This window comes from Physeter macrocephalus, chromosome 8 (assembly GCF_002837175.3).
Source record: "Physeter macrocephalus isolate SW-GA chromosome 8, ASM283717v5, whole genome shotgun sequence".
Taxonomy (NCBI): Eukaryota; Metazoa; Chordata; class Mammalia; order Artiodactyla; family Physeteridae; genus Physeter; species Physeter macrocephalus.
Window position 1 is genome coordinate 121435049 of NC_041221.1, and position 8739 is coordinate 121443787.

At 44.0% G+C, this 8739-nt stretch overlaps 1 pseudogene; it reads left to right on the forward strand.

Annotated features, from left to right (window-relative positions):
* LOC102976594 (regulator of nonsense transcripts 1-like) overlaps window positions 1–7404 on the forward strand; it is a 388446-nt pseudogene extending 381042 nt beyond the window's left edge.
* Window positions 7405–8739: the final 1335 nt, after the last annotated feature.

Consider the following 8739-nt stretch of genomic DNA (forward strand, 5'->3'; position numbering starts at 1 on the left):
AAAAGAGTCATGTACCAAATTGTTCATTGCAGCTCTATTTACGATAGCCAGGACATGGAAGCAACCTAAGTGTCCATCAACAGATGAATGGATAAAGACGATGTGGCACATATATACAATGGAATATTACTCAGCCATAAAACGAAATGAAACTGAGTTATTTGTAATGAGGTGGATAGACCTGGAGTCTATCACACAGAGTGAAGTAAGTCAGAAGGAGAAAAACAAATACCGTATGCTAACACATATATATGCAGTCTAAGAAAAAAAAATGTCATGAAAAGATTAGTGGTAGGACGGGACTAAAACACAGACCTACTAGAGCATGGACTTGAGGATATGGGGAGGGGGAAGGGTAAGCTGTGACAAAGTGAGAGAGTAGCAGGGACATATATGCACTACCAAATGTAAATTAGATAGCTAGTGGGAAGCTGCCGCATAGCACAGGGAGATCACCTCTGTGCTTTGTGACCACCTAGAGGGGTGGGATAGGGAGGGTGGGAGGGAGGGTGACGCAAGAGGGAAGAGATATGGGAACACATGTATATGTATAACTGATTCACTTTGTTGTAAAGGAGAAACTAACATACTATTGTAAAACAGTTATACTCAAATAAAGATGTTAAAAAAAAAAAAAGAATATAGTCCAATGGGTTTTAACATGTGTACACACTATAAACAGCACCCATACTACAGAAACTTCCCTCTAGGCCTTCCCCAATCAATCTCTTCACCTTCTGCTTGAGGCAATCATCACCATAGCTTAGTATTACCAGTTTTAAAAATTCATTGAATAGAATTATATTACTACTTAGCAATAAAAAAGAATGAACTAATTATAGATACAACATGGATGAACCTCCAAATCACTAAGCTAGGTGAAAGAAAAAACATACACAAAAGTAGTATATAATGCATTATTCCATTTATGTAAAATTCCAAAAAAAATCCAACTAACCCTTGCTGACAGAATTCAGAGCACTGGTTGTCTGGGGATCAGGGAGAGAATAAGCAAGAGGAATTACAAATGAGCATAAGTAAATGTGGGAAGTAAATTCATATGTCAAAACTTACCAAATTGTACATTTTAAATATGTGTAGATGGTTTTTTTCAACTATATCCCAGTAAAGCTTAAAATCATAACTCAAATGGCATATCAGTTTGCTGGATAAGAAAAATTTACTTTGCAAGTCACACAGAGCTTACATATTCAATAAGTAATTAAGCTTTCATAATGTGTTTTAACTTAGAAAAGGTTTCACCATTTTTCCTCCAAATATTTTTCTCTAATGCAATTTTTCTTCCATCCCATGATTCCAATTCCACGTGTGTTCAATACCAACATTGTCCTACAATAAAGAGGTCAATACTGCTCTTTTTATTTTTTTCACTCTGGGCTTTTGTTTGGTTTATTTCTATTGATTTTCAAGTTCACTGATCTTTTCTCATTGTCCAGTCTGTTGTTATGACCTCATTTCATCTCACTTCTCAAATTTCCATTTGACCCCTTTTTAGTTTCCATTTTTCTACTATGAACCTCTATCTGTTCATACATTATATTCATCTTTACCTTAAAGCTTTGAAAATATTTATAATATTGTCTTAAATTCTTTTTGACTAGAAGGCTCTAGTTAAATCTACTTTCGGTTCAAATTATAAAACAATTGTATGTGTCATTTAAATAAGGGAGTAGACTTCCTTATCTAATGTTTTATTTACTTTCACCGTACAGCTCAAAGCACAAACACTGTATGCTTTAAACCCAAACCCTTTCCTTCCCCTGTTTATTCAATATTTTGGACACATATTATGACATATGCACTGGATCTAAATTCAAGAGTTCTGTGAGAACCATTTCATTGGAAGAAGGAATTCATTGATCTACTGTATTTTTCAAGGGCTTCAGCCTCATATTTGGTTATATGTTACTAACTGATCCACTAAAATAAGATGGCAAAAAACCCAGCTCTATTTTTGGAAACACAATTTTCCTTATTATTTTTTTACAAGTTGTATGTACCTATTGTCTTCTGTTATTAAGAAACAAACAAAATAATGTCTTAGTCCAGATTTGTTTTTAAGTGATGCTTCACTTTATACTTTTTGTTGAGGTATAAATCACAAAAAATAAAATGCATATATCTTAATAGTACAGTTCAATGATTTTGACAATGACTGGGTAACAACCACTGAAATTAATATATAGAACATTTCCATCACTCCCAAAGTTTCCCTCATTCCCCCTTTCCAGTTAGTCTGCTTTCCCCTAGAGGTAACCAGTTTCTCATTTCTATTAACATGGTATAGATTTGCCTGTTCTTGGAACTTATAAAAAATGAAGTCATATATAAGTACTCTTTTGCATCTAGATTCATTCACTCAGATACTATTTTTAAGATTTATCCATGTTGTTTCATCAATCAAAAAGTTCATTCTTTTTAACTGTTAAGTATTCCATTGTATAAATATACTTCAATTTCTTCACCCATTTTAGTATTGATGGGCCTCTTGGATTGTTTTAAAATTTTGGCTACTACTTTGTATAAAGCCTGCTATGATATTCTCTTATACACATTTTCATAGACATGTTTTCATTTCTCTTGGTTTAATACCTAGAAATGGAATTTCTGTGTCACAGATTTATTTCACTTTATATATATCTTTTTCCACTCCTCAAACTGAACTTGTGTTTTTAGATATTATAAAATATATCCTGTAAACAACATGTAAATAGGTCTTGCTTTTATCCAGTCTTGTAATTTCCTTCTCTCTAATGAAGCATTTAGTCCATTTACATTTAATGGAATTATGGTTTTGTTCAGATCAGTTTAATTCTACTGCCTTGGTATTTGTTTTCTATTTGTCCCATCTGTTATGTGTTCTGTTGTTCATTTATTTCTATTGTCTTTTGTGCTTACAGAATAATTTTTATCCAATTTTATCTGTTTTATTGATTTTTTGGCAATACTTCTTTGTGTGCATCCACTGGTATGTGTTGTAATGGTTACCCTATAGATAGTAATACACACACTTAACTTACCGCAGTCTCAATTCATAAGATATTAAAGAACAATACAATAACTATATAATGGTATAATTTCACTTAATCCCCACTCAATTTGTATATTAGCCATATGTTTTAATTCAACATATTCTATAAACCCCATACCGATTATTACTGTTTGTGCTTTAAACAGTCAGGAGTCTTTTAAAGAACTTCAGCAATGTCATGAGCCTAAAACGACTAAAATTAGAGTTCAAGGGCATGAAGAGAGCCAGAACCTAAGAGGCCAAGATTATAGAGAAAAGAGTTCAAAGAACTGAGCCCAACAGTCTGAGCCTTTTTTCCTCCTGAGGCACTTGCCAGTTTGTAAGTAGTATAGGCCGAGAAGCACAGAAGCGGCACAGAAAGTAGCTGCTATGAGTTCGAGAAACTATGCAGGATTTTTGTCAGTTTCATGGTTCTGGGAAGATTTTTTAAATGGGATTAAAGAACCACCAAAAGGATGGGGTTCTGATAAAAACCCCAAGTATTCAATTGGACATCAGAAGGGCTACAGTCTATGCTGAGGTTAAGCCAGAAATAGACCAGCCTTACAGACTTGAACCCAGCTGTGAATCAGCTCAGCCCGTTTGAATTAAATTAATCCATGCTGACTCTAATTGACTGCCAGAAGCTAAAGAAATCCCCTTTAGAGAAAGATAACACTTCAAGAATCCCTATAATTTTTACACATAATTTTAGTAATTCAATAAAAAATTTACCAGGTATACAAAATAAGAAATAAGGGGGTGGGGGTGGGGGAGGCAATAGAAACTGATGCACAGGTGATCCAGGTACTGGTTTTCAGAGAAAGATTTTAAGTGACTGTAAAATGGATGACAAGATAGAGAAATCAACTAGAAAACTAGAATTTATATCAAAAGAATAAAATGGAACTCCTAAAACAAAAAATAATATCAGAAATCAAGGATGCAATGGAGACCACCTCACATCCGACAGAATAGGTAAAATTAAAGCAACGTACTTACAACAGGCCGTGGCGACGGCGGTTCCTGCAGTCGCTGTGAGCTGCGGGTGGCTCCGAGGGCAGCGAGGGCAGCAAGGGCAGCTCTGGGCGCGTGGCTCGCGCGGTGGCGGCCCTTTGGATACTGCCCAGCTGCTCAGCGGCCTAGACCTCGGCGTGACTGAGGGCTCCGTGCAGCTTTAAGGCAGCAGCGTGAGCTTGGAGGCGTTTCCGCCTAGCCCGCACATGCGCACCTTCCTGGATGCGCAGAAAGCCACGGCCCAGGTTTCCACACGCAGCGCTCGGATTTCGAATGCGCCGAGTTCGCCTTCCCCAGCCAGACACAGACGCGCCTCCCAGGGTGGCAGCACTAGAGGCCGGGTCCGTGTGGAAGCTGCAGCCGGATAGGTGGACTCGCAGGTGGGCTGACCCGTGCGCATCCTGCAGAACCAGGCGAGAATGAGAACGTGGTCCAGACCAGCCACTTGGCCAAGTTGAACTTCAAAGAAGATGAAGACGATACTTGTTACAGGAAGAATGTCTCATACATGCCTGCAGCTACTGGGGAATACCCGATCCTGACTGCATGGTTTACTGTGATACCAGCAAGAGTGGTTCAGTAGATCATGGAAATACTTCTGGCAGCCACATTCTAAGTCACCTCTGAGGGCAAAATGCAAAGAGATGACTCTGCACAAGGATGGGCCCCGGGGGAGACGGTTCTGGAGTGTTATGACTATGTCAGCAGCAAGGCCTTCCTCCTTGGCTTCATTCTTACCAAAGCCACCTGGGTCATGGGGCAACTGTGCAGCCAGCCCTAAGCCACTCAGAGCAGCCTCAAGAAAATCAGCTGAGAGAGTTCACAGTGGAAACCCCGGATCCAGGACCACTACTTCCTGTCCTGGCTGATCACAATCCCTTCTGAGCAGGAACAGCTGTGGGCTCACAGATCACCACGTTGTAGATGAGCCAGCTGGAGTAGCTCTGCAAGGAAAATCCTTCCACCACCTTGGAGGACCTGGAGAAGCCAGGGGTGGAGGCGGGTCCCCAGCATATCATCCCCAGGTAGGAGGACTCTTACCAGTACCAGAACATATTTGGCCCTCTGGTCAAGCTGGAGACCAACTACTCTAAGAAACTGAAAGAGTCCCAGAGTCAAGGTAACATCACTGTCAGGTGGGACCTGGGCCTTAACAAGAAGAGAATTGCCTACTTCACTTTGCCCAAGACTGACTTTGATAATCAGGCTTTAGTAATAATTTGGTTAGGAGACATGCAGCTCATGCAGGGGAAACAAGATTTGCCTGTGGTACAAAGGGGACCTGGTGCCCCCGTGGAAAGGGATCGGCCACGTCATCAAGGCTCCTGATAATTATGGCAATGAGATCGCCATTGAGCTGCAGAGTAGTTGTGGGTGCACCTTGGAGGTAACTCATGACTTCCAGGTGGATTTCATGTGGAAGTCAGCCTCATTAGACAGAATGCAGAGTGTTGAAAACATCTGCTGTGGAGGAGAGCTCCGTGTTGGGCTACATCTACCATAAACTGCTAGGCGTGATCAGAAAGTGCCAGCTGCCCAAGTACTTCACAGCACAAGAGTTCCAAGACCTCCACCACTCTCAGGTCGACTTCTGAGGATGGTGCTGCAGAGACCACTGAGCCGGATCCAGGGACCACTAGGCACAGGGAAGATGTGACCTCAGCCACCATCATCTACCATCTGGCTCAGTGGGCCTGTGCTAGTCTGTGCCCCAACTAACATAGCCAAGGATCAGCTGACCAAGAAGATTCACTGACCAGGCTGAAAGTCATGCAGCTCTGCGCCAGGGTCCTCGGCTCCCCATTGCGCATCCTGGCCCTGCAGAAGCAGATCAGGAACACAGGTAGCATGCCAGAGCTCCAGAAGCTGCAGTTGCTGAAGGACAATACCTGGGAGCTGTCATCTGCAGACCAGAAGTGGTACTTGGCCCTGAAGCAGACTCCTGAGAGGGAACTGCTCGTGAACACAGATGTCATCTGCTGTACATGCGGGTGACTGAAGCTTGCCAAGATGCAGTTTCACAGGGACCCAGGCCACTGAGTCCTGGAGTGCATGGTCCCTGTGTCCTCAGAGCCAAGCACCTGATCCTTGTGGATGACCACTGCCAGCTGGGCCTCTTGGTGATATGCAAGAAGGCAGCCAAGGCTGGGCTGTCCCAGTCACTCCTTGAGTACCTGGTGGTGCTGGGCACCTTTCCTATCTGCATCATCCGCCTCCAGGTCCAGGATCAGAGGTACCCTGCACGTAGCGCCTTCCTGTCCAACATATTCTGCAAGGACCCTTGTCAGAACAGCAGCAGGTCATGTGAAGATGCTCTGTGTGACCCAGGGCCAGGAGGAGATCATCAGGTCAGGTACCGCATACCTAACAGGCCAGAAGCTGCAAACATAGAAAACATCACCACAAAGCTAATGAAGACAGCTGCCAAGCTGGACCAGATTGCTATCATCATGTCCGTCATCATGTCCTATGAGGGCCAACGCTCCTACCAGCGCAGTACATGCAGCTCAGTAACTCCCTGCACACCAAGCCCTACCAAGAGGTGGAGAATGGCAGCGTGGATGTATTTCAGGGGCTCAAGAACAATTTTATCATCTGCATGTGGGCAAGTAAGCACCAAAGCACTGGATTTTTAAACAACCCCAGGCACTTAATGTGGCCCTGACCAAAGCACATTATGGGCAACCCAAGGTCCCTGTCCAAGCAGCTGCTCTGGAACCACCTGCTGAACTACAACCACCTGCTGGGGGCAGGGGCACTGAACAGTCTGCAGGAGAACCTCATGCAGTTCAGCAAGCCCAGGAAGCTAGTCATCACCGTCAACCTTGGAGCCCGCTTCATGACAACATCCATGTATGACCCCGGAAGGCCATTATCCCAGGATCAGTCTATGATCAGAGCAGCCAGGGCCAGCCTTTGAACATGTGCTTCCAGACCCATGACCAGATCAGCATGATCAGTGCCTACCCCAGCCTCATGACCTCCATGAACAGTCCCCATTGCCTCCAACCTGGTCATGCCATCCATGCTGCCACCGGGGTATTTTGGACAAGCTAACAGGCCATCCACAGGTGGGGCACCCCAAAAGGCAAGACTGGTCATGGCGGATTCTAGAAGAACAGCTTTGGGCCTCCTGGGCCAGCCAGAGGAATCTCCTCAACAGCCAGGCCAGCCGGGCATGTGCCGTCAAAGCTGTTTCACAGGGTGCCCTGAAGACAGGCTGCATCTCCATCAGCCAGCCCTTCCAGGTGAGCCAGGCCCACCTCTCCCAGCCCAAGCTGTTGCAGGACAGTTATCTTGGCAGCATGGTGCTGTCACAAGACTCCATATACTCCATGTACCAGCAAGCATACTAGCCCTGCAGGGTGATGGGGCTGCCCCAGTACTAGAAGGTGGCCTCCTCCACTAGCATCTTATTCTGGGTTAAAAAAGTAAAAATAAGTGGATACCTGTTTTCCACTGCTAAAACTGAAGCATCATTTTGAGCAGCACGAGAGGGAGAGGAGCACCCAAGGGAGAGAGGAGCCTAAGTCAGAGCAAGTGCCCAATGCCGGTGCTTGGTGAGGAGGAGAAGGAGGGGGGGAGTGAGAGGTGGGCTCCACCACGGAAGACCATCCACCATCAAGCCTCACCATCCCTGCTGCCAACAAGGCCCAGCGCCCACAATGTCCACACCTGGGTCTGCCGCCAGGGCAGAGCGAGGAAGACCCTTATGTCAGAGGAGCCCTTTTCCCTGCTCTGTTCTTTTTCTCTTTTATTTAAAGGGGAACTACATTTTAGCAGGAAAACTTCGCACTCTGTGCCCAGTCAGGGCTCCGTGCAGTTGACAGCTGTGCTAGGCTGAGCCCCTTCGAGGTGTGCAGTCCACACCAGCTCTGAAACTGTGGAGGGCATGCTGCCTGTGTTCTAAGAGGGTTTTTCTGTAAAGAAATACATGTTTGGAAGGTTTCTGGTTGCTTTTTAAAGATTCTTTCAAAGAAGTACTGAAATAAAGACTTTCCTGAGTTTGTCTCCCAAGTCTGAGTGGTGGACCTGGGTGATGTGAGTAGCTTCCAGAAACAAAGTGTAAACAAACCAATACAACTAGAGACTAGGATCAACACCTGTGATGCAATTGCAAGAAGGGTTTTTGTCTGAAGTTTTAGCTTCCAGCAGCTTCTCCCTGCAGGTGAGGGAGCAGCGTTCAGGAACAGGAGGCTCCTTTCTCCACTGGACTCTGAGAAGCAAAGCATTTCCCTCTAGGGCTGGATTTGCCCCTCACTCCCTGTGGAAATTTGGACACAGAGACAGACACATAGAGGGAAGATGATATGAGGATACAAAGAAAAACAACAGCCATGTGACTGTAGTGATGAAGCTACAAGCCAAGGAATGCCAAAGGTGGCTGGCAAACATCAAAAGCCAGAAGCAAAGAAGGATTCTCCCCCAGAGCCATCAGAGAAAGCATGGCTCTGCCAGTGCCTTGATCTCAGACTTCTAGTCTCCAGAACTGTGACACAATAAATTGCTGTTGTCTTAAGCCACTCAACTTTTGATACTTTTTTAGTCACCCTAGGAGATCAATACAACTACTAGTAGAGTTAACAACATGGATGAATTCTCAAAAGCATTATATTATGTAAAAAAATCTTACATAAAAGATGCTTGCTGTATGATTCACTTTATATGAGGTTCTAGAACAGGCAAAACTA